This window comes from Eulemur rufifrons, chromosome 20 (genome assembly GCF_041146395.1).
Source record: "Eulemur rufifrons isolate Redbay chromosome 20, OSU_ERuf_1, whole genome shotgun sequence".
Taxonomy (NCBI): domain Eukaryota; kingdom Metazoa; phylum Chordata; class Mammalia; order Primates; family Lemuridae; genus Eulemur; species Eulemur rufifrons.
In genome coordinates, this window is record NC_091002.1 from 29427400 (window position 1) to 29445793 (window position 18394).

Below are 18394 nucleotides of genomic sequence, written 5' to 3' on the forward strand. Positions count from 1 at the left end.
CTGCCTTCCCCTGATGGAGGATGTGAAGTGCTGCTCTGTCCTCCTAGAGTTCCGGAGCATCCCAGAAAAGGAAAGACTGGGAAGCAGAGAAAAGAGAACATTTCTTTAAAAACAAAAACATCAAAACCCCAAACATAACCAAGGTGCCTCCTTCTGGTGTTACTCACACCTGTGATTCACAAAGCTACACCTTGAATGTCTCTGGGCTCGGACAGAACGTCACTGACCCCAGCCAGACCTCATCATCCCTTGCGGACACAAGTGTGTTCATCTCCCCACTGACCTCTTTGTTTTCAATCTCCTGCCCCCACCTCTGGGGTCCCAGGTGCTCACCCATACACACTGAGCCCCTGGGTAAAGCTTCCAGGTGCTCCCACTGACTTCAAAGTGAAGCTGATATTCCACCCTGTCTAAGCTTGGGCAACTGCAGAAGTAGACTCGGGTATGGGTAGTTTGTTTGGAAGTGATTCCAGGAAGTGGACAAGTGAGACAGGGCAGGAAGGAAAGCCAAGGAAGTGCAGATTATCACTGTGGGCAGCAGGCTCATCCTGCTGGGGACTCTGATGAGCTGTGTAGGAGACAATTCAGAATTATCCAGTGACAGATGGGGAAACTGAGGCAGTTACCCACTGATTCCTGCACTCACTGGTTGAGGATTGTCCTTGACACGCTAGAGCCCCAGATTGTCCAGACTCCTGTATAAAGGCTGAGCAAGCTTCTGTGGTGCTGCAGAAAATCCTGAGGTTTTTGAAGTGGGACTGTCACATGTCCTGGAACTGTCCCCCACGCTGCAGATGAAGGTACCACAATGTCAACAATGTTCTGGCTCCTAGCCTTCTTGCTTCACCGCCCATCATCAAGGTCTCTCTATGGTTGCAAGGTCAGCACTGCAGCTCCAGCCCTCACATCTGGGTCCCAAGCAGGGGGAAAGGTAAAAGAATACCTTGCAGCTAGCTGACAGTTCCCTTTCTGAGGAGCTTTTCCCAACAACTTCTGCCTACATTCCATTGGCCAGAACCCAGTCACATGACCAGACTTAGTCACCGGCATGCTGAGAAACATAGTTTGTATGTTAGAGGCCATATTAAGCAACATTATCTGGTGGTTTTATTACTTGTGCAGCTGAGATTGAGTGGTTCTATTACTAAAGAAGGGGAATTGGGCATAGGGCTGGGCATGCAGCCATCTGTACCACGCTGCAGTCCCTTTGGGAGAACACGAGCATCCTGGCCTCTTCAGCATCACTCTCAGTACCAAAGACGGGAGGAAGAGGAAGGGAATCCTGTTCACAGGAATGAGGTGGGAGGCCTCTGTGACATCCTCACCATTTGCAGAAAGAGTAGCATGGGGGTGAGAGGACAGCTGGGAATTACCTTCTCTTGGACATCTAGAGCATTCCCTCCACATAGCCTCTCAGCAGGGGAAACTTCTCTGCTGTATTTTACAACCCAAGTCATTTTCATGCTCAAATACTTATTCCTGGGACATTTTCAGTTTAGCATCTTTTTTTTTTTTTTTTTGAGACAGCATCTCACTTTATTGCCTTGGCTAGAGTGCCATGGTGTCAGCCTAGCTCACAGCAACCTCAAACTCCTGGGCTCAAGCAATCCTTCTGCCTCAGCCTCCCATGTAGCTGGGACTACAGGCATGCGCCACCATGCCCGGCTAATTTTTTTCCATATATTTTTAGTTATCCAGCTAATTTCTTTCTATTTTTAGTAGAGACGGGGTCTCGCTCTTGCTCAGGCTGGTCTCGAACTCCTGAGCTCAAGGGATCCACCACCTTCGGCCTCCCAGAGTGCTAGGATTACAGGCGTGAGCCACTGCACCCAGCCCAGTTTAGCACTTTTAACACACTTACCAACCTCAGTCAGGTGATGCCTTCATTCTTCTTTCTTCTGGAAGCCTGGAGCTGTGTCCTCTTTGGGATTCCTTCCCCTGATGTGGTCCATCATGGATGGTGAGGCCACTGGACCCTCGTGACCAGCTTTGCTCCTGTGGGGTGGCTTTGAGACTCTAAGAAAGAGATACCCGCTCTCAATAGTGCCGTAGGTTTTGCCTGTATCATTTTCACCGCTTCAACCCACAGGAATCCTAATTGTCAAGAAGCCATGTCTTACACATTTGGGCACCCCCCACACCTCCTAAGGGCCTGTGGGAGGCAGGAGCTCAAGATCTTCTTGTTCTTGCTTGGTTGCTTATGACCTGTTACTCAGTGAGAGACTAAGCTAAATTATCTCCAAAGAGGGCAGCTGCCACTGTTTCCTTCTCTCCCTATATGTGAACGCTGCAACTCACTTCAAGAGGCATAGCCTAATTCCCCCTTCTCTGAATCAAGGCTGGACTTGTAACTGAAGAGCGCAAGGGACATCTTGGGGCTTTAGGACTCAGTCTTGAGAAGCCTTGCAGGTCTCATCTGGCTATCTTGTGATATTTACTCTTGAGATACTCCTCAGATCCCAGTCGTTATGCTCTGTGGACTCCCAAGCCACCTGGAAGGCCAGGTGTAGGCTCTCCAGTTGATTGCCCCAACTGAGTTCTCAGCAGACGATTAGCATCACCTGTCAGCCATATACATGCGCCATCTTGAATTGGGATCCAATCAAGTCTTCAGATAGCCACAGCCCTAAACAACATCTGACCACAGCCACGTGAGAAAGCCCAAGTGAGAACTGCTGAGCTTAGCTCAGTCAACTCATGGAATCATAAGACACAAAAATCAATTGTTTAGCCATGAAGTGTAAGGGCCATTTGTAATGTAGAAATAAATAAGCACAGGAGTGACTAAGCCAGGAAGAGAACCCTAAATTTGTCTTGATCACCTAGGAATCCTGCTCGTGAGAAAGCACTGCCCAGCTTACCTACCTGCCACACTCCTGCTTTAGGTGAGCTAAGGACTGAGGCAGGTGACAGGTGGCATCCTTCTACCATTGCGGGTCCATTCAGCCAGGTGTAAGCAGAAAGCAGTATTTAATTATTAAGAGGGCAGAGACCCAACAAATATTTGCATGAAAGGATTTTTGTTCACCCTGTGCAAATGATCTGGCAGATTTTGTTTGTTGGTTGGTTCTCTTTGTTGTTATTGCTCTGGAGCAAATGTGGGAGAAAAAAAGAAATAGTCTTCTTAGAAGATGTATGGGATTTTTTTATTTGTTTATTTTTCCTTATTTTTCAGGAGCTGACACTGCCCTATTTCCAGGTGAATGGCAATGGAATGGTTGTCGGGAGCTACTCAAAAGTCAGCTGATCATATCCCCAGATGCCCCAGAAGTGATGTCAGCTTGGGAGTGGAGATATATTTGAGTCGAGTCATTAGTGAATGCCTCAGCTCAGGAAGTATGCATCACTGGGCTATATGTGGCTTTCTGTACAGCAAGTGCAACCAAGAACACACCAAAACCCAGACAGATGCAGAAAAGGGTGTGGGTAAGTGGACATGGAGAGCTGGAGAAAGGGGGGGGGGCATGAATATACATATAGGGATATATAGATTTATAGTTAGAGTGACATATATAATAAGATGAATATAGACATCAGTATGTGCATTTAGAGACAGAGATATACGGAAAATGTAAAGAGGTTTTCTGTATATATGAGAGGGTATTTACCCGTATGTGGTAAATACAGGTATCTGGCTGGTCCGAAGGTAGTGAGTTATCTTACTTGATTGTTCACAGTCAGTTACAGATTGAACTCCTTGTTCTACTACTTTCCCCCCTCCTCACTACTGCACTTGACTAGTCTTAAAAAAAAAGAATACAGGTATCTCTATGGTAGGTAGATGTTTTTTCTGGAGAGACAAGGTTGAGATAGAATGTTGAGAGGAGGCCGGGTGCAGTGGCTCACACCTGTAATCCTAGCACTTTGGGAAGCCAAGGAGGGAGGATCCCTTGAGCTCAGGTGTTTAAGACCAGCCTGAGCAGCATAGTGAGACCCCGTCTCTACAAAAAATAGAAAAAATTAGCCGAGTGTGGTGGTACTCACCTGTAGTCCCAGTTACTCAGGAGGCTGAGGCAGGAGGATCACTTGAGCCCAGGAGTTTGAGGTTGCTGTGAGCTACAATGACCCCACTGCACTCTAGCCAGGGTGACAGAACAAGACTCTATCTCCAAAAAAAAAAAAAAATATGTTGAGCGGGATGGTAATTGTAAAACTATTTCTGAAAGTTTCTTTACTGTTATCTTTTCGATAAAAATTATGGTTATGGAAACTGCCAAGCAATCTGGAAATATTCTTAATGCCAAGGTTGAAAACTGGTATACAGAATAGCCCGTGTACTGTGAGTGTGATTATGTACAAGAATATGTTGAAATGACAAAAACTGGAATGAAATATGCGAAATATGCAAAGATTGTGTTGGGGGGGTGGGTTGGGTGATTACTTTTATTTATAATTTTTGTTGTTGTTTTTGCATTGTTTTTCAATAAGCACAATTGAAAGGTGAAAGGTGGGTAGAAAAGAGAGAGGCACTTAAGCAGAAATTTTTTTTTTTTTTTGAGACAGAGTCTCACTCAGTTGCCTGGGCTAGAGTGTCATGGCGTCAGGTTAGCTCACAGCAACCTCAAACTCCTGGGCTCAAGTGATCCTCCTGCCTCAGCCTCCCGAGTAGCTGGGACTACAGACATGCACCACCATGCCTGGCTAATGTTTTTTTCTATATATTTTTTAGTTGTCCAGCTAATTTTCTTTGTATTTTTAGTAGAGATGGGGTCTCGCTCTTGCTCAGGCTGGTTTTGAACAAGCAGCAAAATTTTAAAACCTGGCTTGCCCAAGCAGGGGCAGTGGTTTGCCTTGATGCTGGTCTGTGGTTGTGTCTCCAGACCCAGGAGACACTAAGTTTGGCCTCTAAGTTCCCCAGAGCAACTTATAGCATCGTGACGGGTAGATGCTGACGTGGAGGTTTTCCCAGTCTTTCTGCAGGAAACCATGCAGAAATTCAACACGAGAAAAGACTGACGCATTCATGCTCTTGCTTCCTCATTCAAGGAGGCCTGACAGCCCCACATTTAGGCTGCCCAAGGCCAACAGTCCTTGGCCCTTTACGGGCCTCTGTTGGAACTCTTCCACATCTACGTGCCCAGAATAGCCCCAAGACCACCCATCCTCACGTAGCTTTGTGATACTGTCAAAGGCAGCTTAAGCCCTGCCAAAGTCCAGGAATCAGGCTGAGGGGGACAATAATCTAGAGGTACCCTCAGAGAGAGAGCTATGAATGGAAGCCAAGGCTGAGAAACAGTGGGAGGGATGTGCCAGGCTGCAGAGACCCTGGGGTCCACCTTAATTGTAGAGATAGAAGCCTATTGCCTGAGAATGTTCTTAAAGGGCTGTGACTCTACCTGCTGAGTAGCACTATCACCTATCTTCAAGGTCCTTCCCAGCCAAATCAACCCTCACCCATGCTCCCACATGGACGCTGATGGGTTTAAGACATGGCGGCTATTGCTCTGGTCATCACAGCCAGGAAACCCAAACAGATTCAGCACAGGAGGCATCTGCGTGGGTTTCCAAGAAGAAAGAGCCTCCTGGGGAAGAAAGGCCATGAATGAGGAAGGATGTAGTCCATAACCACTCATGCTGTCCCAGCCTGCCTGGGAAGGGAGGCAACATCCGGAGACAGTGCTGAGACAGGAAGAAAGAGAAACTGGGCTTGGTCACATCATCTGAGCCCTGGGAAGAGGACTATTCTGATACAGAAGTCCCCAAATTCCCTTTTACTATTTAGCCAATTTGAGGTGTTTTTTTTTCCCCCAATTTGTACTCTTAAGAGTCCTGAATGATTCATTGGCTCTCTTTGGAAGTGACCCTATTTTGAGATTCCTTGGTTTTTTTTGGAGACAAGAGTCTCACTCCATCACCCTGGCTAGAGTGCCGTGGCGTCAGCCTAGCTCACAGCAACCTCTAACTCCTGGGCTTAAGCGATCCTTCTGCCTCAGCCTTCCGAGTAGTTGGAACTACAGGCATGCGCCACCATGCCCGGCTAATTTTTTCTATTTTTAGTAGAGACAGGGTCTTGCTCTTGCTCAGGCTGTTTTGAGATTATTTTAAGGAGTTCTTTAAGGCATCCTGAATGCTCCATTTATTGTATAAGGGTGAATCAAAAAGAATCTTTTCCCCTAGAGGGAAGGAGGAGAGGGAATTAGTGCTTAGTGAGTATAAAGTTTCAGTTTGCAAGATGAAAAAGTTCTAAAGATCTGTTTCACAACACTATGGAACTACACACTTAAAAATGGTTAAGATGGTAAATTTAATGTTATGTGTTCTTACCATAATAAAAAAATCATGCAGAATGCAGGTGTATACAGTTATCTAAGTGCATCAGGCTGCATAGCTAAGATGGATACATTCTATGGTAATAGATTGTACCCTGGTAAAGTTGATTTAAAGTTATAAAATAAAAATGAAAAGAATCTTTCTCCTACAGGGGTCCAACCTCACAACATCCTGTGAGAACATGTTTTGTAATTGCACCCAACCATTTCACTGGACAGGGAGTGTCCTAAGGGACATTGTGGTCTGGTTGTTATTGGACCCCAGATGTAGTGACTTGAGAGTCAACCATTAAATACTGTTGTATGGATGGACTCACCAGTGTGTAGATACCAGTTATGTAACAGGCATCTGTATATATTCTGCCTGTATTCTCAGATTGTTATTCTTTAAAATCATTCTCATTCCCTTCACTCATTATTTACTGAGCAGCTAGCTGTCAGCAGCTAGCTGACAGGCACTATCCTAGGTATTGAGGATACACAGTGACCAAAACAGACAAAGATCTGTGCCCTTGTGGATTACATTCTAGTAGGGGAACTACTCATAAATAAGATAAATAAAATAGATACTATGATAGATGGTGGTAAGTATAAGGAGAAAAATAAATCAGGATCCAGGATACAGAGCATGGGAGATGGGGTTTAGCCTCACTGAGAAGGTGGCGTTTAAGTAGAGACTTCATAAATGAACCACAGACGTCACCCTCACTGCCCTGTGGAAGTATAACCTGGGCCGAGCACTAAGGAAATTGACCTAGGAGAAAAGGGAGGATGCAGACATGTCAGTTACACACAGCCCAGCCAGGTTCATGGCTTCATATGTGTGTCCTGTACAGTCACACAGGGACCCACAGTTAGAAGGCCCCCGTGTTTGGTTTAATGCTCTGGTGCTGCCACCTTGACTGACTTTCTTCCTTTTGTTTCTTCCTTGCTTTCTCTCTCCTTCCTTCTTTCCTTCCTCCCTCCCTCACTCTTTCTTCTTTGTTTTTTTTCTTTCAACAGGGTCTCACTCTGTTGTCCAGGCTGGAGTGCAGTGACTTCATCATAGCTCACTGCAGCCTCCAACTCCTGCACTTAAGTGATCCTCCTGCCTCAGCTCCCAAGAAGCTGGGACTACAGGCATGCCACCATATCCAGTTTATAATGCCATTTAATATTAAAGCAGTTAAGTATTTCAAGATTTTCCTTTAAAATTTTTTCTGGCTATTACTATATCTTTAATTTCTAGATAGATTTCAGAATCACTTTGTCAAGTCATCCCATCCGTCTTACATGATTTTGAGTAGAAGGGAATTGCATTTGCAGATGAATTTATAGTTCTTTACAATATTGAGACTTACTAGTTTAATAAAATAATCTTTTTAATATCTCATTAAGGTTTTATGATTTTCTTCAAATATATTAACTTCCTACTAATTTGATCTCCAAGGATTTCGTTTTATAGTTAGTGTAAATGAGACTCATATTATGTTTCCTAAATATTATTCTAGTATAGTAGAAGTGCTCTCAATTTTTATATTCTTTGTAACCATTATTTCTTATCCTATCGTATCTCTTGGCTGGGCATGGTGGCTCACACTTGTAATCCTAGCACTTTGGGAAGCTGAGGCAGCAGGAGGATCACGTGAGCCTAGGAGTTCAAGACCAGCCTTGGCAACATAGCAAGACCCCATCTCTACAAAAAATAGAGACACCTGTAGTTGTGCGCACCTGTAGTCCCAGCTACCTGGGAGGCTGAGGCAAGAGGATCGCTTGAGCCCAGGAGTCTGGGGTTACAGTGAGCTATGATGATGCCACCGCACTCTACCCATGATGACAGGGTGAGACTCTGTCTCAAAAAAAAAAAAAAAGAAAAAATTCTCTTATTAGGCCTAATAGCTTTTTAAAAAATTCTTTTGTTTTTTGTAGGTTGTAATCAACTTATTTACAAATTATGATTAGTTTCTCATTCTTTTCTTTTCTTTTTTACCAATTTTATACTTCTCATTTCTGTTGTGAGAGTGAAACTGACTGTGTTAACTGACGCACTTTTCATTTCCACTATTTTCAGTGACCCCATGACTGTTTCTCTCCAGCCTGGCAGCAGCTAGGGTGTTCCCGTCTACTGGCTCAGGGAAGGAATGACACAGCAGAATGTAGGAAAAGGAAGTCAGGTTCTTGGAATTTGTAGTGTCTAACCCTTATTCGACTTGGAACTGCAGATGAGGACGTGATGGAGCTTCTATACTAGGTTACTCAATGTAATGACCCCTGCTGGTCCATGAGCTGCTGCTATCCATGGTGAGTTAAAGCACAGATCTTTTTTTTTTTTTTTTTTTGGAGACAGAGTCTCACTCTGTTGCCCAGGCTAGAGTGAGTGCCGTGGCGTCAGCCTAGCTCACAGCAACCTCAAACTCCTGACCTCAAGCAATCCTCCTGTCTCAGCCTCCCGAGTAGTTGGGACTACAGGCATGCACCACCATGCCTGGCTAATTTTTTCTATATATATTTTTAGCTGTCCATATAATTTCTTTCTATTTTTAGTAGAGACGGGGTCTCGCTCTTGCTCAGGCCGGTCTCGAACTCCTGAGCTCAAACGATCCGCCCACCTCGGCCTCCCAGAGTGCTAGGATTACAGGCATGAGCCACCACGCCCGGCCTAAAGCACAGATCTTGAGAACAAATATGTAGGAGCTTTTATAGCAATTTGCTGTTGCCACAATATCCAAGGGCTTGATTGGCAGACTCATCTCACGGAGCCATGTACAGGTCAAAAATATTAATCCATGACAACTGGAAGTAAAACAAAGTTGGTCTTTCTTCTTACATGTTTTGATATGTACTTCTTTAGACTAACTAAAAGTGTCTAGATTCAGAGAAAGAAGACAGTTAGAGACAAACAGGTAGGTTTGAAACTGCCATTATGTCCCTGCATCCTGTCCTCCACCCCAGAAGCCCAAGCATTGCCATAGACGGCCGGTGGAGGATGGAAGGGGCGAGCTGCCAGTAGCAGAGCCAGATATCCTCGATAGACCAGGAAACTGGAATCTGAAGGGCCCCTTGTTCTACGTAGAGTCTAGGAAGGAGCAAGATCCTATCATTTCTTTGGGCAGTGACAAGGCTGTGGGCACAGCTGGGCAGCCAGGTCTGGGCAGCCCACACAGTTCCCACGTGCCCCAGCACGGGGCTGGAGCAGCAGAACAACTTGACGTGTGTCCAAAAGGAGCCCAAAGGCAATGAAGAATTGAACACTCCCACCAAATGGGCACAAAGGCCACCTAAAGCTTCTGGGTGCCCAAATGTGGTGCAGAAGGAGCTGAGAGACACAGACCTGAAGAATATTCAAAGCTGAAAACAAGTAATAATGCAGCGGCTACCTGTATGCACCAACACCCGGGGTCTAGACAAGACAAAGTGTCTCTTAGCAAACACCAGTGGGGACACATGCTTCTCCTCCCTGGAGGCCTTGACACCAAGTGACACCCTCTCTCCTCAGATGAGATGGCAAAGCTGTCAGGAAGGGGAACGCTCTCATAATGACCAAGAGTAAATTTCCATCACCTGGGAAAATGATGACTCATGATTGAAATTGAAAGGAATTTTTTAAAAAGCAGAAAAAATTTGGAAAGCCTTATTTCTCGTAAACCTGAGTCTGCAGACTGAGATGCTTGCCTACTTTGGGTTTGTTTAATCAAAATGACAAAAGTTAGTAGGCACTTTTACCTTGTTTCTGATTTTAATAGGAATGCAGCTGGTATTTTTATTGTTAGAATGGCATTTGGTACTAATTCTTCATGTTCTCAATGATGTTAAAGTCCATCTATTTCAAGTTAGCTAGAGAGTTTTAATATGTCTTTTTATTAAATCAGGAATAGATGTTGAATTTTACCTAATGCCTTTTGGCAGGTATCAAGGGAGTCATACGATTTTTCTCCTTCAAGCTGTTAAGGTAATGAAGTACACAACAGATTTCCTTAAAATACCTTTGACTTTGCCTATTTGTTTTATTACATGGCTAGATTTTATCACCTTATAATTTCTTTACAATCTTAAAATCAATATTTATAGGTGAGTTTGGCATGTACATTTTTTTAAACATTCATTTGGACAAGCTTTGATATGGGGGTTATAGCCAGCTTGTTAAATGAATAGTGATGCCTCTAAACTTGTCTCATGCTCTAGATTCTAAAACGTAAAACTACCTACAGTTTTTCTTCAAGGTTTACTAGAAAATTTCCACAGTATTTTCTAACTGGGTCTGAAAATTTGGGGGTATAAGACCTTTGATGACCTTTTTCCTATCCTCCAGAGTTAGTTGGTCTATTTAGATTTTCCATTTCTTCTTAAGTTTCATTAATTTACATTTTAAAAAATTTGTTATTATTATTTAATTTAGAGATAGGGTCTCACTATGTTGCCCAGGCTGGTCTTGAAACTCCTGGCCTCAAGTGATCCTCCCACTTACGCCTCCCAAAGTGCTGGGAATATAGGCGTGAGCCACTGTGCCCAGCCTAATTTACATTTTCTTATTTTAAAAAAGTCCATTTCAAGCCAGGCACAATGGCACAAACCTGTAGTCCCAGCTACTTGGGAGGCTGAGGTTGGAGGATCATATAAGCCCAAGAGTTTGAGTGTAGCCTGGGAAACAGACTGAGACCCTGTCTTAAAAAAAAAAAAAAAAAAAAAAAGTCCATTTTACTTTGATTTTTAAACTCTTACATAAAGTTATACCTAATATTCTATTACCTGAGTGTCTATCCTTGAATCCTGGAGTTACAGCTGAAAGTAGTATTCGTGGACTCCAGCTATCCATTGCCCTCTCCCATGTCCTCTCTGATCTCACCACAAATATGAATCTTTTGTACGTTTCCCATCAGTAGCAACTCTCCTCTAATTCTCCTCCTCCATTTTCTTTTGTGCTCCTGAATCTTCTCATGAGCCAAGTGCCTCTTCTCATTTTTACCCAAAGGAGCCTGTTTTTGTCCAGTGTCAGGAGTTGTGATAGGAATTTCCTGTTCTAGGCCGGGCGCGGTGGCTCACGCCTGTAATCCTAGCACTCTGGGAGGCCGAGGCGGGTGGATCGCTCGACGTCAGGAGTTCAAGACCAGCCTGAGCAAGAGTGAGACCCCGTCTCTACTAAAAATAGAAAGAAATTATATGGACAACTAAAATATATATATACAAAAAATTAGCCGGGCATGGTGGCACATGCCTGTAGTCCCAGCTACTCGGGAGGCTGAGGCAGGAGGATCGCTTAAGTCCAGGAGTTTGAGGTTGCTGTGAGCTAGACTGACGCCACGGCACTCACTCTAGCCCGGGCAACAAAGAGAGACTCTGTCTCAAAAAAAAAAAAAAAAAAAAAAAAAAAAGAAATTTCCTGTTCTAACCTTCTAGTTCCAGACAATGAAAAAAAGCCATACTTTCTCTGGGCTTATTTACCAGATTTATTTATTTTGTTTTGGTTTTTTGTTTATATATTTTGAGACAGGATTTTGCTCTGTTGCTCAGGCTGAAGTGGAGTGGCATCATCATAGCTCACTGTAACCTCAAACTCCTGGGCTCAAGCCATCCTCCTGCCTCAGTGTCCTGAGTAGCTGGGACTACAGGCGCTCACCACTACAGGTGTCTCCATTTTTTGTAGAGATGGGGTCTTGCTATGTTGCCAAGGCTGGTCTTGAACTCCTGAGCTAACATGATCCTCCTGCTGCCTCAGCTTCCCAAAGTGCTAGAATTACAAGTGTGAGCCATCATGCCCGGCCCTATTTACCAAATGTAGAGGATGAGCTGAAAGTGAAGAGAAGGGCTGGAACCCCAGCTAGGGTAGGGGACAGGAGGCCAACTCTCTCCCAAGGCACACAGGACTCTCCAAGGTCTCACCTGCCTGAATCCTCTCCCCAACCTCCTCCTGCTACAACCTCCCAGCCATAAAGAAGCTGAGCAGCTCTCAGGCCACACCTGTGGTGTCACCTCTCACCATGCTGCCAGTGCTGCTCCATCTGTCCAAGATGGCATGTTTCTTAACTTGGGTAGTGTATTGTTGAGTTTCCACTTTTATCATAATTTAAGCTATACATTTATATTCTGTGTACCTTTCTATATTATCATAATTTAAGCTATACATTTATATTCTGTGTACCTTTCTATATAGATATATTTCACAATGAAAAGGGTATTAAATGTATTTGTATATATTTTTATATACGCATTTTCCTGGAAGCCCACAATGACAGACTGTTAATAAGCAGTCTTTAATATTTTGCTTAATATGATTCTACATTTAAAGAGGATAAATTACTATTTTTTTTTAAATCTGGAAAATGACACAGGTAGCAGGAAACCCAAGGCTGACTCCAGATGAACAGATACCCTCACAGCCTTGGCTGTGTCCAGAGAGATTCGAACATGCAGCTGTCTCCTTCCTGAACACAGAGGAGCTCTCACCTTCTACCCTCACTCCAGTGTCAATTACTCACAGGGTTTTGAACCTCAGGACCTAATCATTGCAGGTCTGGCTTTGCATACTTCAGGAGCTTTCTAAAGATCTCAAAGAGTGAGAGGACATTTTTTTTTTCTTTTAAAGGTCTTTAAACACAATTAGTTTTAACACAATTTCCATTAAAAAAGAAAAAAAAAATTTCCATGGGAGATAGAGGTTTGAAGAGTGAAGCAGTGTCCATGTCGCCTAACTTGGCTAGGTCAGCAGAAATGTGGGCAAAGGCCGAGGAACCAGATTTTATTACTGCGGTCATGGGTGACAGGAGATCCACACAGCAGGTGGAATGGCACGGTTAATGACACCAAGGTCATCTGAGTGTGGGTGGTGGGACTTCAATATACAACATTTTAAAGGGATCACTTTGGCTGCTGTACTAAGTGAATATTTTATGTTGATGAGAATATACTGAGATAAGGAAAAAATATTACAGCCACAAAATAAAAATGGATTGCTATAAAACTTAAGAGAGAGTCCTTGGACATTAAAACCATGACAGCAAAAAACAGTAACATAAGGGTAGGAATTAAGTATAACAGAGGAGTTGGAAGTTGGAATAAAAAACTGAGGAAATCTCCCATAAAGGAGATCAAAGAGACAAAGTATGAAAAAAAGAAAGGACCAAAGTATGAAAAATAGAAAAGAGACGGACCAACATCTGAAGAATCAATCCCAGAAATAGGAAACAGAGACATGTGAGTGAAAGAGATTATCAAAGAAATTAATTTCAGCAAACTCACTAACACTAAAGGACATGAGTGTCCAGGCTGACAGGGCTCAGAGCGCCCCGCACAATGGGTAACAGGTGCAGGATAAAAGCAGGCAACGGCAAGACATGTCTTTGTGAAATCCTACAAGCACTCAGAGAGAAAAAGAGCAAAGGAAAAACCGAGAATCAGAGTGGTACCAGCCAGCTCCATAGACGCATGGCAAGCCGGGAGGCTCTGCAGTCACACCCTCCCCTCCTCAAAGGAACAATGAGGCCGGGCACGGTGGCTCATGCCTGTAATCCTAGCACTCTGGGAGGCCGAGGCAGGAGGATTGCTCGAGGTCAGGAGTTCGAGACCAGCCTGAGCAAGAACGAGACCCCCGTCTCTACTAAAACATACAAAGAAATGATCTGGACAGCTAAAAATACATAGAAAAAATTAGCTGGGCATGGTAGCCCATGCCTGTAGTCCCAGCTACTTGGGAGGCTGAGGCAGAAGGACAGGAGTTTGAGGTTGCTGTGAGCTAGGCTGACGCCATGGCACTCTAGCCCAGGCAACAGAGTGAGACTCTGTCTCAAAACAAAACAAAACAAAAAACTACACTAGTTTTTCATTCCTTAGCTGGTCACAAGCTAGTCCCATGTCTCTTAGTCAACTTTAATCCCCAACTATCCCCATGCCCGGCCTGTGGGCCCCAGACCACAGCACCCATTGCCAGCTTTGGGTTGGCCGAAGTCCCCCTCCCCAACTGCCTGTGTCTCAGTGAGACCATGTCATCGTCTGCTCAGCCTCATTTCCTCTCCAACATGCTTACTGAGCATCAACTTTCTAAACTGCAGTCGTCCCTTGGTATCTGCAGTGGACTGGTGCCAGATCCCCTTGGATACCAAAATAAGCAGATAATCAAGTCCCTTATATAAAATGGAATAGTATTTGCATCTAACCTAGGCATATCCTCTCATACACTTTATTTTTATTTATTTATTTATTTATTTACTTATTTTTGGGACAGAGTCTCGCTCTGTTGTCTGGGCTAGAGTACAGTGGTGTCATTCTAGCTCACGGCAACCTCAAATTCCTGGGATTAAGTGATCCTCCTGTCTCAGCCTCCCAAGTAGCTGGGACTACAGGCATGTGCCACCATGCTTGGCTAATTTTTTCTATTTATTTTTAGTTGTCCGGCTAATTTCTTTCTATTTTCAGTAGAAACAGGGTCTTGCTTTTGCTCAGGCTGGTCTTGAACTCTTGACCTGGAGTGATCCTCCCACCTCAGCCTCCCAGAGTGCTAGGATTACAGGTGTGAGCTACTGCGCCCGGGCAAGATCCATTCTTTTAGATGCCTGGCCAAAGCTATGTCCATAGTCAGTGCCCTAAAAATATTTCATGGATAAACTTAAAGGTAGGATTTAGGGTAAACTGATATGCAAAATTTTTGTTTTTGATATGCAAATTTAAATCAAAGTCTGGAGATAAAAACCAAGGTTAGATTAAAGCTGTGACTGATAATAGTTAAGACACGTGGAGGACCTAATTGTATCAAGACGGAGCTTTCAAAGCTCTGTGATCTAATTTTCTGGATAATGTTTAAGTGGAGTTGTTTTAATAAAGAGATATCGTGCCCCCAAAGTACTCTCAAGTTTCAAGTTTCTGTGACCCCAGGGCTTGGTATGTAAACGTAGGTCTGTCCTGCCAACACCGTGTGTGACTTTATAGACTTTGGCCTGCTTCCGGTGTTTCCCTAGACTACAAAGTCCTTACCTCCGTACTCTGAGAAGTTCACTTTTTACTGCTGGTCTGATAAGACTGGAGAAGAGAGGCTTTGTTACCCCTTGCTGGAGGTGGGGAGATGGAGACGCTGGGGAGAGCAACACGGTGGAAGATCATCCTGAGTCAATGATCAAAATGAGTGGGAGTCCTTGATCCCGGGCCAGCATCATTCCATGGCTCTTTTGGTCTCCCTGTGCTTTCACTCTCCATTAAATGGGGGAAAATACTTCACATTTTCTGATTCCCCAGTTCAACATATGCATATCAATAAATGTGACACACCACATTAACAAAATAAAAACAAAAACTACACGACTATCTCCAAAGATGCAGAAAAAGCATGTGACAAAATTTGACATCCTTTCATGATAACCAACTCTTAACAAGTTAGGTACAGGAAGAATGTACCTCAATACAATAAAGGCCATATATGACAAGCCCATTGCCAACATATGTTAGGCTGGAAAGTCAAAACTTTTCCTATAAGATAAGGAACGAGATAAGGATGCCCACTCTCGCAGCTTGTTACTGACATAGTACTGGAAGTCCTGACTAGGGCAATTAGGCAAGAAAAAGAAATGAAAGGCATCCAAATCAGAAAGGAAGAAGTAAAACTGTCGGTATTTGCAGGTGGCATGATCTTACATGTAGAAACCTTAAAGATTCCACCAAAAAAACTATTAGAACTAAATGAATTCAGTAAAGTTGCAGGATACAAAAATCAACATACAAAACCCAGCAGTGTTTCTATACACTAAGAATGAACTATCTGGAAAAAAATTCAAGAAAACGATTCCATTTACAATAGCTACAAAAAAGTAAAATACTTAGGAATAAATCTGACATTCCCCAAGAAGGGAAAGCTTGGAGTTCTCCAGGACCATCAGTAAGCTTTTAATTCTTAAAATTTTAGATCACAGCTACAAGGACAGGTGGCCTGACTCACTCCCCGGGTTCCTCACAGTCGCTCCCATCTCCTAATGCAAATCATCTCGACCAGCATGGATCCAGGGCACTGCCTCCTCTCACCTCTCCAGGTCACAAACCCTCCTAGGCTGTGCTGGTGCTTCTGTTGCTGCCATCATTTCAGAGGGGAGTACTGTAGGGGATACCGGCCCTGAGGATAGTGGTCTCAGGGCAAACTCTGCAGGTGTTAATCCTAGGGAAAACCCTCTCAAATTAGCATCTTGGGCTGGGTGCCGTGGCTCAAGCCTGTAATCCTAGCACTCTGGGAGGCCAAGGCAAGAGAATCACTTGAGCTCAGTTCAAGACCAGCCTGAGCAAGAGCGAGACCCTGTTTCTACTAAAAACAGAAAAAATTAGCTGAGAGTGGTGGCACGCACCTGTAGTACCAGCTACTCAGGAGGCTGAGGCAGGAGGATCGCTTGAGCCCAGGAGTTTGAGGTTGCTGTGAGCTAGGCTGATGCCATGGCACTCTAGCCTGGGCGACAGAGCAAGAGTCTGTCTCAAAAAAAGAATTAGCACCTTGGCCAAAACACTTTATCCCTCAGATTGGAGCATTTTCTGGCTGAAGTTAGTGACAGGAATGAAAGAATGGAGGTGTTAGACACCCACAGAGACAAGGAGGAAAATCAGCACCTCCAATGTTCAGGGTAAACTCCTGAATCACCGACCTTGCCTTTCACTGGGTCATAAATTACACCCTGTCCCCTTCCCTGGGGACTTCAGGGCAGCAAAGCTTGTTCTACTCCGGCCACAGCCTTCCTCATCTTCAGGACTCCTGTTGTGAACTCTCACTACTCACACAAATGATCTTCACCAAGCCTCCCTCTGCTGTTTCTGTGCCATTTCTATGAAGCTTCCTCAAGACCTGGCGAGTTACTGTCTTAGCCAGAGAATAACAATGGATCAAGGAAGGACTCTACTTCTGGGCCCTCCCCCCACTGGCACTGCCTCGGAAGGTCCAGTCCCAAGGTAAGGAAATGGACTAGGAGGTGCAGGATGACCCCCCCCCCCAGTGTTCCTCAGACATTGACATGTAGTGAACACCCAGGGGGTCTTGCTACAATGCAGGCTCTGATTTAGCAGACAAGCCCAAGGTTCTGCATGTCTAACAAGTTCCCGAAAGATGCTGATGCTGCTGGTCCACAGACGACAGCATCTGAGTGACAAGGGGCAAGACTGAGGGGAAGTGCAGAGGGTGAAAACAGAGAAGGAAAAACAAGCTCATCCTTAAGGCCTTCCCTGCAGAGCCTTTCGGACACAATGGGGATGCTTCTGTCCTCCCTACCCTCCACCTTGTCCAGCACACAGCCACCCAGGCCCAACCACGTGCCGGGAAAGCGCCAAGGGCCTGAGCCCTCCTCACATCCTCCAGCAGGCAGTTCTGTCAGGGAGAGGAGCCCTGCTGGGCCCTGCCCCTGCCCCCGTAGTAGTTCTGCCATGGAACAGCAGGTTCGTAAAGATGGACTCAGAATTAACTAATGGGCTCTCTCCCCTCCACCTCTGCCTCACCCCAGGCTCTGCTCCCTGAAGCCAAAGGAGTGACCTACATTTTCTCAAACAGCATCTCCCATTTACTGAGCTCTTACTACTTGCTCTGTGTGAAGCTCCATCTGGAATTGTTTTGTTTAATCCTCACAATCACTTTGTAAGATAAGGAAACTGAGGCTCCATGACTGAACTACATGCCTGTGAGGCCAGGGCCCTATGGGATTGAATGTAAGAGAGAAGCCTCAGGATAGGAACTTAATGAGAAATTAAGGCATCTAAGGTGCACTGACTTGGCACATGACCATTCAAAGGTCAGCAGAAAGTCAATGCTGTGCTATTATTGTCCCTCTACCAGGCTCCCTCACCACATACCAGTTAACAGCAGGCTCCCCTGTGCCACCTGGTACACATAGGTTGTGCACTGGGCTTGGTGGCCAGAGCAAAGGGCGCCACACAGCTGATGGAGGGCCACCTAGAAAAGTCTGAATTAAATGATACTAGCCCAACTGTCCATACCTCAAAGCAACATAGTGCCTGCCCTGGGATGGAAATGTACTTGAGGTTTTAGCTCATTCATTTGACAAACAAGTGCCTACAAGCACTGTGCTAGACTTTGTGAGAGGGTTTAAAACACATTCTTTGCCCTTAGTGAAGAAAAACAGCAGGTTGGGTATAAAAGTAACAGAGTGGAAACTGATGAACTAGAGAATCCTGCTCAGCTA